The sequence below is a fragment of the Rhincodon typus genome, chromosome 12 (genome assembly GCF_021869965.1).
Source record: "Rhincodon typus isolate 14 chromosome 12, sRhiTyp1.1, whole genome shotgun sequence".
NCBI classification, from domain to species: Eukaryota; Metazoa; Chordata; class Chondrichthyes; order Orectolobiformes; family Rhincodontidae; genus Rhincodon; species Rhincodon typus.
In genome coordinates this window covers 42,611,922-42,631,047 of record NC_063343.1, presented here as the reverse complement: position 1 = coordinate 42,631,047, position 19,126 = coordinate 42,611,922, and the positions used below count along the sequence as shown (strand labels likewise).

Genomic DNA, 19,126 nt, shown 5'->3' with positions numbered 1-19,126 from the left:
ATCAGATGGGAACTGTTCTAGGACTGAACCAGAGTGTGACATTTGCATAGATATTTACCCAGGCTATATTGTTTTAAAGAACAGAATATGACTGTTATTCAAACCAGGACTTTGTGCTAATAATATCAAAATTTAAAAACAATTGCACATTCAGCTCTAAAAAATGTACGCGGCACGAACCCACATTGTTTCCTGGTAGCCACTGATTGCATGATAAACATGCAGCAATTACTTCAACTAAAATTTCAGCATTCAGTCATACTGAGCTAACTATACAATCATTTAGATCTACTGGAATCAAAATTAGATTTTTTAAAAATCCATTGTGTTACAAAATCAAATACATGACAGTGTTTTCAGAACAATAAACTTAATTCCATCTTCAGGTTACCTACATGAAAATTTACAGTGAAGGTACAGGACAACACTGGTATTAACCACTCTGATTACAGCCTTATCCTATGTTAATCAAACACATTTTCTCTGTATAAATGCGGTAAATAACATTAATTTTTAAAGGAAATGTTTCCAGTTAAGTCATTTCATTTCTGTTATCTACAAGAATCTCAAAATCACAATAGGTTGTGAGTCACTCATCTCCTTTAATGCAAGTCAGATTCTTAAGGACAAGTAACCCTGCCATAAAAATGAGATCCATGCTGAGGCCACAGCTATTGATAAGCAGTATCAGGGTTGAGGGAAATTAATATATGATAGCTTTACTGATGACACCAAGACAGATAGAAAACTAGAAAACAAGAAAACAAGAAAACAAGAGATATAGAAACGTTAAAAGCATGGAAAGATTTGGCAGATGAAAAATAAAGTGGAACTTGTGAACTTGTCTACTTTGACAGGAAGAATTAAACAGCAGTATACTATTTCAAAATGGAGGGAGAGTGCAGCATTTGATACAGAGGGATCTAGACATATTTGATCACAAAGTGTTAATAATTAGGCTTAGCAAAAGATTAGGAAGGCAAATGGAATGCTGGGGTTTACTGCAGCATATACAGGTGTACAATTTTACTGTAGCTGTACAGAGCCTCTATTAGATCACATCTGGAATACACATTTAGTCTCCATTATTTGAAAAATATGCAATTGCATGAGAGGCATTTCAGACAGTTCATTTACATCATTCCTGGGATAAGGAGCTTATTTTACGCAGATCAGAAGAATAAAAGGTGATGTCATTGAAAGATATAATGATCCTGATGGCCCTAAAAGGTTAAAAAAAGATGTTTCAACTTGTGGGAAAAACTGAACTAGCAAACAGTTTAACACCAAAGAGGTCTCTGTTTATAAGACACAAATGTTTTCTTTGAGGTCATTAGCATTAAAATCCTCTCCTCCAGAAGGTAGTGGAGGTTGGATCATAGAATTTATTCAAGACAGAGTTAGATAAATTCTTGATCAACAAAGGGCAAATGAGTAACTGCAGTTGTGATACCAACTGTAATCAGCTGAACATTGGAGCAGTTTGAAGGACTGAATGGCCTACTTCTGCTCTTAAGCCTTATCTTCCTCTATATAAAACTGAAAAATGCTTGAAACGTTCAATTTATACAGGATCTCCCTTGCTTCCTTATTCACTCATGGGACAAGGGCATCACTGGCAAGGTATCGCCCATCCCTAGTTGTCCTTGAGAAGGTGGTGGTGAGGTGCCTTCTTGAATTGCTGCTGTCTACATGATTTAGGTAGGTTCACTATGCCAGTAGGGAGAGAACGCCAGGATTTTTATGGAGCAATACTGAAGGAACTGCGATATATTTCCAAGTCAAGATGGCAAGTGACTTGGAGAGGAACTTGCAGGTGGTGGTGTTTCCGTGTATCCACAGCCCTTCCCTTTTTATATGGTAGTATCTGTGGGTTTAGAAACTGCTATCTAAGGACCTTTGGTGAATTTCTTCAGAGTATCTTTTATACGGCACACAGTGCTGTTACTGCACAAGTGGTGGAGGGAGTGGATATGGTGCCAATAACGTGGGCTGCACTATTTGCCAGCTTTCCTTCTTCCTAGCCTGTCAACAAAATTGAATCAACAAAATTGAGCTCAACATGTTCCTAAATTTTAAGAATACAAAAGGGAACAAACTAAATCAAACGTCCAACTCTACCACCATAAAACAGTGTAACATCATTTGAAATTTATTTTCGATTTAAACAAGACTAACTGCCCATCTTCACTTCAAACCTTGTAAATTACATAGCAGTCCATTTTTTGCCATTAGTTGCAGAAGGTAGCATGCAATTTTTAACATTATTCCCCAAAATGTACACCTTTCATAAAGATGTCATAACTAAATTTCAAATTAGTCACTGGATACCAACACAAATTTACAATTAACAGCCACCATGGCAATTATACTATTTACAGGTTTATTACAGTGTCAAGTAATTGGTACAAATCTAGATCATTGTATGTGCAATAACGTTAAATAGATACACATTATTCAGTACATGTACCTTTCGCAGAAATTAAATTGCAAAGAAATCTCAAGAAGCAAAAAGACTAGAAATTTAAAATCTACCTCACACTTTGATCAGGATAACCTAGTTTGCTCGGTTCTATTTTTAAAGGTTTACTTCATGCTTTGATGCTAAAGCAGGTATGAATAAACTAAAAAGGTCTGAACTTGCTTTATCACGGCAATTATACCGGTTGAATTGAAAACACACAGTATTTTTATTTTCTTGTCACTTCCAATTCAAACTTTGGTCTTTTATTTAAATCTTTCATTCTAATGAATTGGAGAAGGAACATACTTTTACTCCTACCAACTCCCCTAAATAAAAGGCAACCCAACTGAAAATTGTTACCTATTTTAAATCTTTCCAAATTGCATTTTATGCCAAATCCAAAACCATGAAAATTTTGTAGCAACATCATAATTGCCACTCAAATGGTTGTTTTCACAGTCTGGTTAAGGTTTTCATTTTAAATGTTTGAACATATGCAATTACAGCTTGGTTTTGATGCATGCCACTATAGGTAAATTTCCCTTTAAGAACCAATAAAATAAATGTTTACAAAACTGCATCACATCATTTCAAAATAATGACACACCACTGCATATATTATCTCCATCACAGACTGCCTGGTAAAAAGATCAAATTACAGAACATGCAATTGTAGTCTGTCTATTCTTTGGGTGACAGCCATGACTAGTAATGAGCATTATTCTACCTTAAGACAATTATTAATTTTATGTTTTAATTTCAAAAAATTTACGATTCTCCTATCACAACTTAATGTTTTGACGGTCAACAATATTACTCAAGGCATAAATAGTTAACTTGCCAATTATGTTACTTCAGATCCAGAGCCACTAATTTTATTAAACTAGAACACTAAATGAACTCAGGTATTTATTTTTAAAATAGTTAGGATAACAATCAATCTAGCTGTTAGCAAAAAAAAAGCATTAAGTATCGTGTGAGCTATTTTCCACTCCTTCAGCCAACAAGTGGTTTACACTAGAAATTATTTTTTCTAGGTATACAAATAGTTGCTAAAATGTATAGAATGTAAATTATATTTTGTAATATTAAGAATAATTTAACGATATTAATAATTTCAAACTTCTAGAGATGTGTCTAAATACAAGAACTGCTAATAAATTGCTTACTACAAGATGTATCAAATAAATCTGTGAGCACCAAGCTACTTTTGACTTGTCATTACAAATCATCATTGTTAGTGTAATGGGTATGGTCACTGGGCCAGTAATCCTGAATCTGAAGCAATTACTATAGGGACATGTGCTTAAATCCAAGCAAGGCAGAGGGTGAAACTTTGAATTCAATCAAATCTGGAATTTAAAAAGCTAGTCTAATGGTGACCATTTAAAACCTTTATCAGGAGTTTATTAATATCCTTGGGATAAGAAAATGTGCCATTCTTACCTGGTTTGGCCTGCATGTGACTCCAGACCACAGAAATGGGGGTGATTATGAAATGACCTCTGAAGTGGCCCGAAGAGCCATACAATGCAAGGGGAATTAGGGAAAGGCACCAAATGCCACCATTCCTAACAATGCCTTCTTCCCATGCAAGAACATAAAACATAATTTGTCAAAAAAATCTGGAAGTTTAAAGAAGCCTCCAAAAATGTTAAGATGTTTTAGAGATCAGCTTGCAATTGATACCAAAGCTCAGAATTTAGTATGTGGTACGCAGAAGTCACCAAATACAGAATGTCAATCAAATTTCCTTCTGAAGAAATTAAGGCTTTAATTAAATTACAAGCTCGGGGGATCTCAATCCACATACATATACTTCACCTTGAAGAAAATATACCATTCAATGATACGTTAGGTGATAAAAAATTACCATACAAATTAAGGTCATATAGATAAAAAATATCACAGCAAGGCATTAGTTTAAGATTTATGGCAGAAATTATAAATTATACAGGTACAAACTGCATTTTTAAGCAAGTTATTTAAACATCATATTCAATAATTTATGGTTTTTAAGTGAGGTACAAAATCATTCATTTAAAAAAAAATCAGGGTACTTTAGGGTGGACTATTATTAAAGTGCTTAATACCTCGCAGGTCTTTACGTGATGAAGCTGTCAATTTTCTCCAGAAGGTTTTCGGCCATCTTGAAAAGTCTGTTAACAGGGATTAAAATTAGAAATTACAGGAAATAACAGCCCCCAAACCAAATATGTTAACAACTGGTCACAGAGATAACATTTTTTTTATCCTAAGCCCCCTTCCAAACATTACAATTCAGGGCGACTAGCAATACCGTATTACAAACAATAGGGACAAACTTCCCTTCGTCAATTCCTTTTCAAATCTTTGTATTTTCACTTATTCATAGAGTACCAGTGTGCGAAACAGAAATTCCTAGAAACATTAACCCAAATTTTTGAAGTACTCTACTTTTGGTCCACTAATTAAGGGAGATTCAGTGACTGAGTGGTTAATGAATTTCACCCAGATTCTTTAAGCTTTGCAAATAAAACACTGTTAAACAAAAACACGCAACTGTTTCCATCTTAAGTAAGATGTATGGAGGTCAAGGGTTCAAATATTCTATAAACAGAGGGTCAGATTGTGAAAGATAATCCTAAACCCAAGGTTGAAAGATCTTCGTTAAGAATTTATTATACTATGGGATTAAATTTGTACACTTCATTTGTCTGTAATGTTCATGAAATAACTACATTTCATCATGCAAGTTATGACTTAAACAAGATAAAGAAAAGTGCAATAAATTCAGTTTCTTCAATTTTAAAGAAGATATGGACCTTGTTTGAGTCTCATCACAGCACCCAATCTATCATCTCTCATGGCCAAACGATGACTAAGTGTACACACGTACTTCTAAAGATACAAGTACACAGTTACAAATGGGAAGGTTTTACAGAAAACATTTAATTATCCAGCATCTATGGGACTAGGAGTGTGCCGATTGATTAATTATTCCAGATAATCAAGAGGTCCGCATAAACTAGTGTAAAAACACACACTAAGTAATAGAAGCATAATACAGGGGTATACACATCACCTGTTGTTATACTTTTACAGCAGAAATCACAAACAATAATCCAATTTTGCCTTAAATAAAAAAAAACTTACCAGTAGACAGCCTTCTTACTCACACCCTCAAATGGCTACTTGGACATTGCAGAACATCCCACTTTTTAGAGAAGAAATTGACTTGAAATTGAACCAATTGTTGTTATTTCGTGTGGCTGTTCAATTGAACAAGTATATTTACATCAAGGTAAGTTAATGGAAAGACTTTAATAATGGGCCAGAATAATGTGTTTGAGGGAAATAACTTTTGCCAGTTTATTACAAGTGCTGGTCCATTAGATGCCAATTAAAACAAAGTTTGTTTTATTATAGTTCAGGACTGTGTCTTTATTTTAGCAATGGAGGTGTGGAGTAGGATTTAACAGGAAAAACAAGAAGAGATCTGTTGAGAGGTAAGCAATGATAAAAAGACATTGCAGGATTGACTTGCTAGGTATTTTCTTTAAAAAAAAATCACTGCATCTCTCAAGGATCATTATTCTCCCAGATTCTGAAAGATAGCCAAGAGACAGAGGTTGTAAGTCTCTTTCATTACCATGCAAAAATGTGGAAGGGTCCTCATGCTCAGGTTGAAGATATACTGTTCATAACAATTTAAATGGGACTGGCAGATATGACCAGCTTTGGCCAAAAGAAAGAATTCAAGGATTAGAATTTATCTGGCTACAAAAACAAAAGTGAATAAAGCCCTCAGAAGCAGAGAAAAATATTGGGCTAGTTCCAGCAGAATAAATGTCTCCTTAAAGGACAAAATAAAGTATAGCTGCAGAGGAAGACATGGTCATAATTCAGTATTAAGAAAGGACTTTTTCTGTAGTTTAAAGTATAAGTTATAAGTATAAGTACAAGTGTCGAGTTAACATTGCTTTTAGTTTGTTTGTTACAGCAAAATACTTAAAACATGAAAACTTAAGCAATTCCTTCAGATTAGTCACTGGGAATTTGTATTTCATTTGAAAAGCTTTCATTTTACACTGGGTTCAAAACACCCTCTACAAAAGTCGTTGCCAAATTCAAGCTAAATGTCAGTCAATCTTCAAGGGTTGGTTAGCTCAGTTGGCTGGTTGGCTAATTTGTGATACAGAGTGACACCAACAGTGTGAGTCCAATTCCCATATTAGCTGAGGTTACCGCAAAGTTCCCTCCTTCTCCATCTCACCCCTTTCAAGGCATTGTTCCCCAAGGTTAAAGCACCAGGAGTCTAATGAGACAGCAGCCCTATGGTCCTCTGGGTCTATGGCAACTTCACCTTTACCCAATTAACGTAGCAGCCTTCAACCAGCAACTGCACTACACTACAGAATCTGGAGGATCAAATATATATTTTGCAAACAAAAAATGTTTTAATTACATTATGGCCAGTGAGCTGCAAACACATTTTTCTCCATGTTAGGCCATCTAGTGTACTACTAAAAATGAAAGGTCCAGAAGACCATATATGCATGATTAGTCAAAAACAATTTGATATACATGAAGAGATTCCCCATTGCAGTACTCAGTGATAATGTTCTGTGCTTTACGTGCACGTTTAGTGAAATAAGTTATACAAGGCACATTATATTAGAACCAGTAATTTAAATGATTGAATAAGTTATGTTGTGCTTCTATTGCAGAGTGTTGTTGGGGTGTTAATATCCTCCAGATCAAATTCTATGATTGTTTATGTGTGTTGAAACTTAATCTACAGCCTTGATTGCCACTATAAACATAATATGGCAAAAACACAGGTCAAGCTATGGCTAGAGCAGAATTAATTTTTCAGGTCAATGACCTTTCATCAAAACTGGAAAATGATTTGTAAAAAACCTACTAAGTTTATAAAAAGTGACAAGGGGATAGTCGGAAAAAAGTACAAAGAGGATAACTGTGACAGCATGGAGACAGGACAGAATCAATGACAAAAGGGTTAATGGTGCAATACCAAAAGGAGCAGAAATGGGACAACAAAGATGTGTCTGGAAAAATTAACTTCCCTATCATCCATTCCAAACAAGTTAACACACGAATCATAAGACTAGTACAGCTCTCTCCCAGTTAAGCAATAGGATTACTGCCAATTGATAACCCCGCTGTTAGGCAGAATTAATGCAAATAGGTCCAAATTTCACTTTATAGATACCATCCCAGTTTTTGATCCTGCTTCTATCATCCTATTCCAATAGATGCCTTGCTGGTCCTTCCCTTTAAGCAAGCTTGCATCCAGCCCTAGCTCTCCAACTATTCTCTTACCTTGGCACATTATACCTGTTTCCACACTGTAGGGATTCTATGATATACCAGTTCTTCAACAATCCAAATCAGCAGTAATTTTGAAAGCAGAAATAAAAGAAAAAATGACCCTACAATCTCAGATGCATTCACACTTCAGCTAACATTTCCTTAAATCTCTATCCATATAATCCTTTCATTTCTCGTAGATAAGAGCCTTGATCAAGGTCTTTATAGGGAGAAATGAAATAGACCACACAATCAGAGAAAAAATGTGTCAGAATGCAGGTAACGGGAATGCACAGTCTCTTTGTTTGGAGGATTTGTGGGGTGGGGTGGGGTGGGGGTGGGTGAAGAAGGAAAGAAATTCAGAGTGAAAGACACAAAAATAGAAAGACAAAAAATAACTGGTGAATTTAAAAAATTTCTGAATTTTGTCTATGATCATAGAGATCCACCAAAACATACTGAGAGAGCACTTGAAACTAAAGTTTTTAAATAGGCCTTAGGGAATAGCAACTTTACTTTCCCACTCACCTCCAAGTGGACCCTTATTCCCAGGCCATTCATTTTACATATAAAACAATGCATTCCTGATGCAGCAAGTTAACACATTTTCTTTTATTAGAATTTACAAAAATAACTGAATAAGCAGTTCAACCAGCATAAGTCAACTGCAAAACTCAGTTTATAGCTATAAACTATCTGAACAATTATATAAAAAATTGTTTTGTTGTTGGCCTCATTTTTAGACCACTGATTGGTCCACACACATCACATGACATTAAAAAAAAGTTACCCGGAAGGCTAATCTAAAGGAAATGAACAGTGAAGTACTGAGATACTTCAAAAACAAAACAAATCAACTGATAACCTTGTATCAGGTGTTAAAGTGCAAATTTCAACTATTTAAAATTGAACTCTCTACAGCACAGGAGAAAATTTCTTGTAGTTTATTCCTGCTAGGATTTTAAAAAAAAGAGACGCTGCTTCCAGAACCAATCAGGACAAATGTGCAAATATTTCTTCCAGCCGAAGAGCCAAATGTGATGCAGCACTCAATTCTCCAACATGTGACATCCCTTTCAGGGACAGGTTATAGAGTCATACAGCATGGAAACAGACCCTTCGGTCCAACCAGTCCATGCCAAACATAATCCCAAATTAAACTAGTCCCATCTGCCTGCTCCTGGCCCATATTCCTCCAAACCTTTCCTATTCATTACTGATCTAAGTGTCTTTTTCAACGTTGTAACTGTGCCTGCATCCACCACTTCCTCTGAGTGGGAAAAGGATGGCAGATGGAATATAATGTGATAAAATGTGAGGTTATGTACTTTGACAGAGTCAAAGAACACAGAAACAGGCCCCTTAATCCAACTAGTCCACACCGACCCTGCTTCCAAACTAAACCAATCCCACTTGCCTGCATTTGGCCCATATCCATCCAAATCTTTCCTGTTCATGTACTTATCCAAATGTCTTTTAAACGTTGCAACTGTATTTGTATCCACACATCCTCTGGCAGTTCATTCCACACACTAACCACCCTGTGTGTAAAAAGTTATCCCTCATGTCCTTTGTAAAACTTTCTCTTTTCACTTTAAAAATATGCTCCTTTGTTTTGAATGCCCCCTCCCTATTCACCTCATTTATGCCCCTCATGATTTTATAAACCTCTCTAAAGTCACCCATCAACCTCCCAATGGAAAAAAAGTCCCAGTCTATTGGGCCTATTTTTAATAATTCAAACACTCCATTCCCAGCAACATCCTGGTAAATCTTTTATGAACCCTCTCCAATTTAATAATATCCTTCCTAAAACAGGGTGACCAGAACTGCCCACAGTACTCCAGAAGAAGCTTCACCAATGTTCTGTACAGCCTCAGCATGACATCTCAACTCCTGTATTCAATGGTCTGAGCAATGAAGGCAAATGTGTTAAATGCCTTCTTAATTACCCTATCCACCTGTGATGCAAATTTCAAAGGATTATGTACCTGAACCCCTAGGTCTCTCTGTTCTACGACACGCCCCACGACCCTATCATTAACTGTACAAGCCCTGCCCCTGTTATTTTTTAAAACCAAAATGTAATACCTCACATTTATCCAAATTAAACTCCAACTGCCACTCCCAAGCCTAACGACCCAACTGATCAAGATCTCTTTGTAATCTTAGATAACCTTCTTCACTGCTGAGGCCACATTACCCCAAGAATCCTGTGTGCTCACAACACAAATTGCCCCATGCCAACTATCCAAGTTCAATATTTGAACAGGTTCTAAAGTGTCCCTTGGAATATCTGTTGTCTTTTAAAATCTTATGTTACAAAAGAAAATGTTCCAAGTAATGAACTGTGATTTTAATGATATGAAAGCTATCCTGTATATTTCTCAGATCTTCTCAGCTTGAAGTCTGCTAAACAGTGTCTAAACATCCATTGTATTAATTGCTTGGATAAAGGAATAGCAAGGTGTAAATTAAAGTTTTCAGATTATAGAGAGAACACTCACTTTCAATGTGGATGAAAACAAGAAATTATAAACACCAAGAAAGAAGCAAAAACAATGAGAAATGAATTTCAGACAGACAAGATGCAAGGTCTATTTTGGACAAATAAAAATATAGCTGAATATTTTCTCAATGGTAAGAAAATCCAAGAAGGACAAAGCAGTTTAGTTGTCCATGCATGCAAATCACAAATCTGGTACGCAAATGCAAAAGGTAATCAAGTATCCATAAGGAACAGTCACCTTTATCTCAATAGAGCTAGAATATTAAAAAAAAATGGAAAAGATGCTTCTGATGTAGAACCTTCGTCATCAGCTGTAGTACATATACTAAGTTTTGGACAGTAACTCTCAAGAAGGAAACATTTACCTTGGAGACAGCAAAAAACAGATTCACTATAATTTTAATAGCAGGACCTAGAGAAAGTTTAAAAAGATGAGATCAAGTTGTATGATCCTGTAGGACACTTTTTTTTAAAACGTTATCTTTTTGCTTCCTTTCCTAATTTTTGCAAAATAAGATACAACATTATTATATCTCATCGAGAATTGCACCTGAATTGATTATAAGGTGATCATTACACTGGTGGGCGGATTTGCTAGTGCTACTCAGGAAGCTTTAAACTAGTATGGGGGGGGGGGGGCAGAAACACACCCAAAAAGATAGTAAGAAAGGAGAGAAGTTTAAGGCTAGTACAATTGAGAGGAGTAAATTAAATTGACAAGGCAGGCAACAACAAGGCAGAGACCAAAGTAAGACTGATAAATTAAACTGCATTTATTTCAATGCAAGAGACCTGACAGGTAAGACACGTGAACTGGGCATGGTTGGGAACTTGGCACTGGGATATCATAGCTATTACAGACACATAGCTCAGGGAAGGGCAGAACTGCAACTTCATGTTCCAGTGTATAGATGCCATAGGAAGGATAGAAAGGCAGGCAAAAGAAGAGGGGGAATGGCATTTTTGGTTAGGGATAACATTACAGCTGTACTTGGGGAGGATATTCCAGGGAGTACGTCCAATGAAGTTATCTGGGTGGAAGTGAGAAATAAGAAAGGGATGATCACCTTAGTGGGATGGTACTATAGGCCCCCAGCAGTCAGCAGGATATTGAAAAACAAATATGTAAGGAAAGCTCAGATACCTGTTAGAATAATAGGGAGGTAATGGTGGGGTTTTAACTTTCCAAATATAGACTGGGACTGCCATAGTGTTAAGGGCTTGGATGGGGAGGAATATGTTAAGTTTGTGCAAGAAAATTTTCTTATTCGGTATGTGGATGTACCTATTAGAGAAGGAGCAAAACTTGACCTTCTCTTGGGAAATAAAGCAGGGCAAGTAAGTGAGGTGTCAGTGGGGAAGCACTCTGGGGCCAGTGACCATAATTCCATTAGTTTTAAAATATAGTTATGGAGAAGGATAGACCTCATCTAAAAGGCAAAATTCTAAGTTGGAGTAAGGCCAATTTTGAAGGTATTAGGAAAGAACGTTCAAAAGTTGATTGGGAGAAGCTATTTCGCAGGTAAAGATATCATTGGAAAGTGGGAGGCCTTCAAAATGAAATAACAAGAGTCCAGAAGCTGTATGTTCCTGTTAGTGTTCAGGGCAAGACTTGTAGGTGTAGGGGATACTGGATGAATAGAGAAATTCAATATAGTACTAGTCACATTACCAGAAGGACGTGGATGTTTTGGAGAGGGTACAGAAAAGGTTTACCAGGATATTACCTGGTATGGGGGATTTTAGGTAAGAATCAAAGTTGGATAGACTGGGTTTGTTTGCAGTGGAAAGAAGAGGTTGAGGGACGACCTAATAGAAGTTTAGAAGACTGCGAATGGCATGGATAAAGTGGAACATGAGGCATTTTTCCCAGATAGAGGGGTCAATTACTAGGGGGGCCCCTTCCTACGGCATCTACCCGCTGGAAAATTAAGCTGCCAGTCCTGCCCTTACCCCGAGCTATGGGACTGGGATATCATAGCTATTACAGAAACATGTTCCCAACCAAGCCCTGAGTTCATCTGCCTTACCTGTCAGGCCTCTTGAATTGAAATAAATGCGATTTAATTTATCAATTTTACTTTGCTCTCTGCGTTGCTCTTTTCAATTATACCATCCTCAGACTTCTCTCTAGTCTCACTATCTTTTTGGGAGTGTCCCCACCCCCACCTGACTTTACTAGTTTAAAGCCTCCCGCGTAGCACAAGCAACACCCCTCGCCAGTATATAGGGGACACAGGTTCAAGGTATTGGGGGCGGGGGTGGAGACAAGTTTAAAAGAGATGTGAGGGACAAATTTTTCACATAAAGGGTGGTGAGTGCCGAGAACATGTTGCCAGAGGTGGTGGTGGAAGCAGACACAGTAGCAGCTTCAAGATACACCTGGACGAATACATGAATAGGAAGGGAATAGAGGAATATGGATCCTGTAAGTGAAGACAGTTTTAGTATAGAAGGTCAACATATGGCACAGCAGACTTGGGAGGGGGTGGGGGGGCAAACAGCTAGTTCCTGTGCTGTATTGTTCTTTGTTTTTGTTCTTTTAAATTGAGGCACTGGTTAAGAAAAAGGAGGTATATATCAGGTATAAACAGCTGTGACCAACTGATTCCCTAGAGGAGCATTAGAGCAACAGCAGTATGCTCAAGAGGGACATCAGGATGGCAATAAGCAAACATAGGATAGCTTTGACAAATAGGGTTACGGAGAATCCAAAGAGATTCTACAATACATTAAGGGCGAGACTAACGAGAGAGAACAGGGCGCCTTAAAGATCAACAAGGCCATCTAAGTGTGTAGGAGATGGGCGAGGTACTAAAGAGTATTTTGTGTCAGTACTTACTGTGGAAAAGGATATGGAAGATAGAGAACTTGGAGAAATAAATTGTGATAACATGAAAAGTGTCCATAAAACAGAAGAGGTGCTGGATATTTTGAAATGCATAAAGGTGGATAAATTCCTGGGACTTAATTAGGTGTGTCCCAGAACTTTGTGGGAACCTGGAGAAGTGATTGCTGGATCGCTTGTGAGATATTTGTATCATCGATAGCCACAGGTGAGGTGCCAGAAGACTGGAGGTTGGCTAATGTGGTGCCATTACTTTAAAAAAGGCACAAGGAAAAGCCAGGGAACTATAGATCAATTAGCCTGATGTCAGTGGTGGGTTTACATGTACTTGGAAAGGCAAGGACTGATGAGGGATAGACAACATGCCTTTGTGCGGGAGAATTAGTGTCTCACTGACTTGATTCAGTTTTTCTGAAGAAGTGACAAAGAAGAGTGATGAAGGCAGAGCAGTAGACATTGTCTACATAGGCTTCAGTAAGGTGTTTGACAAGGTTCCACATGGTAGACTGGTTAGCAAGGTTAGATCACATCCAGGGATCCCAGGAAAGCTAGCCATGTGGATATAAAATTGGCTTGAAGGTAGGAGATAGAGGCTGGCGGTGGAAGGTTGTTTTTTGGACTGGAGGCCTGTGACCAGCAGTGTGCCCAAGGATCTGTGCTGGGTCCACTGCTTTTTGTCATTTACATAAATGAATTGGATGTGAACATAGGAGGTATGGTAGTAAATTTGCAGGTGACAAAATTGGTTGTGCAGTGGACAGTGAGGAAGGTTACCTCAGAATACAATGGGACCTTGATGAGATGGTCTGATGGGCTGAGGAGTGGCATTTGGAATTAATTCAGACAAATGTGAGGTGTTGCATTTTGGTAAAGCAAATCAGGGCAGGACTTATGCACTTAAATGGTAAGGTCCTGGGGAGTGTTGCCGAACAGAGAGACTTTTGGTGCAGGTTCATAGTTCCTTGCAAATGGAGTCGCAGGTAGACAGGGCAGTGAAGATGATGTCTGGTACACTTGCCTTTATTGATCAGTGCATTGAGTATAGGAGTAGAGATGCCATGTTGCAGCTGTACAGAACATTGCTTCAACTACCTTTGGAACATTGCATTCAATTCTGGTCGCCCTGCTATTGGAAAGATGTTAAACTTGAAAAGGGTGCAAAAAGATTTAGATGATGTTGCTGTGGTTGGAGGGTTTGAGCTATAAGGAGAGGCTGAATAGAGCTTCAGAGGCTGAGGGGTGACCTCAGAGGTTTATAAAGGCACAAGGGGCAAGGATAGGGTGAAAAGCTAAAGTCTTTCTCTCAGGGTAGAGGAGTCCGAACTTAGCTGGTATAGGTTTAAGATGAGAGGGGAAAGATTTAACAGGGACCCAAGGGACAACATTTTCACACAGAGGGTGGTACTTGTATGTAATGAGCTGCCAGAGGCTGGTACGATTACAACACTTAAAAGGCATCTGAATGGAAAGGGTATATGAATTGGAAGGGTTTAAGAGGGATAAGCGCCAAATGTTGGCAAATGGGACTAGAATAATTTAGAATACGTGGTCAGCATAGATAAGTTGGACCGAAGGGATTGTTTTCATGCTGTATGAGAAGGCCATCTGGCCCATCACGTCCATACCAGCTTTCTGCAACAGCAACTCAAGCTTTTCCAAGTCCATTACCATTTCCATGTAAACTATTCTCTTCAGATAATTAAGTAATATCCTTTTGGAAGCCATTGTACTCCCAGCCAGTGCAATCGAGATCCTACTCACTTAAAAAAAAGATATGTTTTGTAGACTTCAGAGTGTGTCAACAGTTTCCCAATCCTAGTTGCACCAGAGAAGATTTTCAAAGTCATTTGCCTTATTGAAGTGCTGCAGTCTGTTTTGTGAAGACACACCAATAACACTGTTGGGGACAGAATCAAGACCTTGAGTCAGCAACACAAATGGAGCAACAATGTATTTCCAAGTCAAGATGCTGAGTGGCTAGGAGAGGAACTTGAAGGTAGTGAAGTTCATACAAAAATGCTCTGCTTGTCCTACTAGATGGCAATGCTGTGCGTTTAGTAGATGCTGTCTAAGGAGTTATGGTGAATTTCTGCACTGTATCGGTTGATGGTACATGAGGCAGTGACGACCTTGTGTCAATGGTGGAGGGAGGAAATGTTTGTGGATGTAAGGCCAATCAAGTGGGCTGGTTTCTCCTGGATGGTGTTATGCTTCTTGAATGCTGTTAGAGTTATCATCCAGTTAAGTGAGGAGTATCCCATCACACTCCTGACTTGTGCTTTGTAGATGGTGGCCACACTTTGGGGAGTCAGGAGGTGAATTACTTGCTGCAGGATTCCTAGCCTCAGATCTACTCTGGTAGCCACGGAATTTAATGGGCCAGTCCAGTTCAATTTCTGGTCAATGGTAACCCTTAGCATGTTGATAATGTGAATTCAGTAATGGTAATGTCAATGAATGTCATGGGGCAATACTTAGATTGTCTCTTGTTGGAAATTGTCATTGCCTGGCATAAATGTTACTTGCTACTTATCAGCCCAAACACTGATTTTATCCAAGTCTTGCTACTTTTGGACATGGACTGATTCAGTACCCGAGTATCTGTGAATGATGCTGAACATTGTATCTGTGATCGAACATCTTCACTTCTACCCTTGTGATGCAGGCAAGGTCATTGATGAAGCAGCTGAAGATTATTGGACCTTGGACTCCACCCTCAGGGTCCCCTGCAGTAATATCTCAGTTCTAGGATGACTTACCTCTAACAGCCGCCAACAATCTTCCGTTGTGCTCGATATGACTCCAAACAGCAGGGAGTTCTCTCTAGTTTAGCTACAGATCCTGGATACCACTCTTGCTCAAATGCAGTTATGACGTCAAGGACAGTAAGTCAGTCAGTCAATCAGTCAATCTCTTCTCCCCTGGAATCGAGCCTCTTCTATCCATGTTTGAACCAATGTTGTAATGAGGTTAAGAGCAAGTCATCATTGCCTGGCATGGCAGAACCAAAGTGAGCTTCAGTAAACAGTTTATTGCTGAGCAAGAGCTACTTGATACCACTGTAGATGCCCACTTTCATCACTTTACTGATTTACTGTAAACTGGTAACTAGCTCTTTTCGTTTACAGGACATACCTCAGCAATTTTCCACATTAATTGGTAGATGTTTTAGTGGAAACAGAACAACTTGGCTGGGAGAACAGCATGTTCTACAGCACAATTCTTCAGCACAATAGCTGGAATGTCATTAGGGTGCACAATCTTTGCATTTCTCGAAATCACATGGAGTATTTGACAGAAAACTGTTATTTCTGATAACGGGCACATCTGGGGGAAGCAGAAATGGATCATCCACTTGGCAATTCTAGTTGAAGACTGTTGCAGACACTCCAGTCTTATTTGTTGCATTGGTGCATTGGGCTTCTCATAAATGAGGATGGAGCTATTTTGCAGCCTCTTTTCTCCCATTGTCCACCACCTTGCAAAACTGAATGTGGCAGCAAAGCAAGGATTAGACCTGTTACATTGTTGTGGAATCACTTAGGACTAACACTTGCTGCTAATGCTGTTTGGCAAAGTAGAGCTGTGTTATAGCTTGACCAGGTAGTTGTCCCATTTTTAGCTCAGTATCTCTCCACATCTACCCCATCTAGACCACTCAAACCTCCTTTTTCCTTCAGAAAATACCTGCAGCTTCTCCAATCTATCCTCAGGTGAGGTCTTTTCTTTGCTACACCATTCTAAACCTTTTCTGCACCTTCTCCAATGCCTTCACATCTTCCCAAAAATGTGGTAACCAGAATTGCATACAATACTTCATTTGGGTAGAACCATTACTTTATAAAAAGTCTATCATCACTTTCTTGTTTTTTGTACTCCACACTTTTATTTATAAAATCCTTTATTAGCTGCTTTTTCAATCTGCTGCACCGTTTTCAACAACTCATGTACATAAACCCACTGTCCCTCTTTTCTCTTCATTTCATATTGCTTATCTTCACTCTCCCTTACAAAAGGGGTTACTTCAACTTCTATACATTGATTTTGACCTGTTCTATGTACACCATTCAACCAGTCTGTCTACATCCTCATGAAATCTGTCATTATCCTTCTCCCAATTCACAATATTTCCGAGCTCTGTGCCAAATGAATTAGGTAAGTTTTGAACAAGTTAGGTTTCAAGTGTAAAGAGGAAAGGAGAACTGACATTGAGCATTCTAAATCTCAACATTCTGATTTATCTAAGCTGATTAAATGAATAAAATCAATACCAAGGGAGCAAGTAGAACATATTCTCAGAATCAAAAGTGAAAATGTTGATTTTTCACAATTAGAGGATGCTTAAATCCATGCTCCAATTAAGTAGCTATAAAGTGAAAAGCATGTACTTATACAGGGCTTTTAGCTGATTGCAAAAAAAAATTCCAAAAAGGCCAGAGGCTAACGTAGCGGTAGCCAGGAGATTTAAATAAGTGATCGACAATCAGGAAAAACGCGTGGTCCTGCGCAATTCAAGAAGAACTGAGAGAGACCAAGTGGTAGAAGAATATTTATCTCCCCCCCGCCCCCGCCACAAAAAAAATCTTCGTCGTCAATGACCTGTACAAACAAATGACACGTTACCTACAGAAGGCAAAACGCAAGAAACATTCACATGAAGGTTGCATTAAGGATTAGTGAACCTGGGCAGCAGTCAACCTTAGATTTGTAGACGGGAAAGCTATCTGATTATTGGCATCCTCCGTAACCATAGCAACCCCCGGTAGTGTTGACTGCGGGGTGCCAACCCATTTTGTAAAAAAAACTCGCTTAAATAGTCAATTCATTAAAGTTCCCTGGTGCAAACGTACGCCTGCCTAAGCTTCTTCGTGCAAATTCATACTGCGCAACACATCTTTCGGAAACCTGCAAGTTCTCAATCCGAAGTGTGACTCAGTTCTAACGGCTCCAGCTGGTGATGGGGGAATCTGCGGGAACGCAAGGCCCAGGTTCCATGATCCAACTCCACACGCACTTCCAAATATTATCACAAGACTCCCTCATTCCCACCACAAAAGAAAGCATACTAGTTCATTATCATGACAAATAACAACAGTGACTGTCTCCCGACTCACGTTTTTTTATTTACTGCGACACTCTCCCACCTTTCGATGGTTATTTACATCTCCTTCCATACACAACATCTTCCCCGCCCCTCCGATCGTCACTCTGATTGACATGGCTATTAGCCATACAGCATTCGATTCGGAAACAATCGGCCAATCATCATGGGGTATGGGCGGGTGACGCGACTGTGACCTCACAACAATTTGAAACCACTGAACCAATCGAAGCACAGCCTGCGGCGTAAGGGACGGTCCAACTATGATTGGCATACACAGAAACCAATAGAAAATGCCGAATTGCAAAGGCTGTGTCATCCTTGATAAGAAATAGTAGGAACTGCAGACGCTGGAAAATCTGAGATAACAAGGTGTAGAGATGGATGAACACAGCAGGCCGGGCAGCATCATAGGAGCAGGATAGACAAGGGTCTAGGCTCGAAACGTCAGCTTTCCTGCTCCTATGATGCTGCTTGGCCTGCTGTGTTCATCCAGCGATACACCTTGTTATCTCATCCTTGATAAGATTTGGATTAGCGTAGCACGACATTGTGGGAGTTGTAGTCCGCTTCCTATTACATACCACGTTAAAATGCCTTAATAAACTACAATCCCACAATGCAACAAACGCCCGGAACAATCGTAATTGTAGAGTCAATGGTAATTGTAGCGTTTGAATTTGATAGGCACGATCAGATAAACAATTCCATAAATATTATTATTTGTCATATTTGTGACATTGAAATGTCACATTTCTATCGTTGGGCATAGTTTTCTTTTTTATTAGAACATTAGAGATAAATGAAGGAATCACGATATTCCCTCAAACCCTAGAGAGTATTGTTGGTTTTAATCCCTTAACGTAGATAATAGAGCAAAAACAAAAATTG

The 19,126-nt window shown here is 38.6% G+C and overlaps 1 long non-coding RNA gene across 3 annotated transcripts; it reads right to left on the bottom strand.

Annotated features, from left to right (window-relative positions):
- Positions 1-582: 582 nt before the first annotated feature.
- LOC125484592 lies at positions 583-18,345 on the bottom strand. 3 transcript variants are annotated; one of them, XR_007263425.1, is made up of 4 exons: positions 18,249-18,329; positions 15,894-16,125; positions 14,896-15,031; positions 4,558-4,623 (listed from the first exon to the last, which is right to left on the bottom strand). It is a non-coding gene; the product is annotated as an uncharacterized LOC125484592 (long non-coding RNA). The 3 variants fall into 3 exon arrangements; XR_007263423.1 differs by lacking the exons at positions 14,896-15,031; positions 15,894-16,125 and adding an exon at positions 583-1,223 and having other exon boundaries at positions 18,249-18,345; XR_007263424.1 differs by lacking the exon at positions 14,896-15,031.
- Positions 18,346-19,126: the final 781 nt, after the last annotated feature.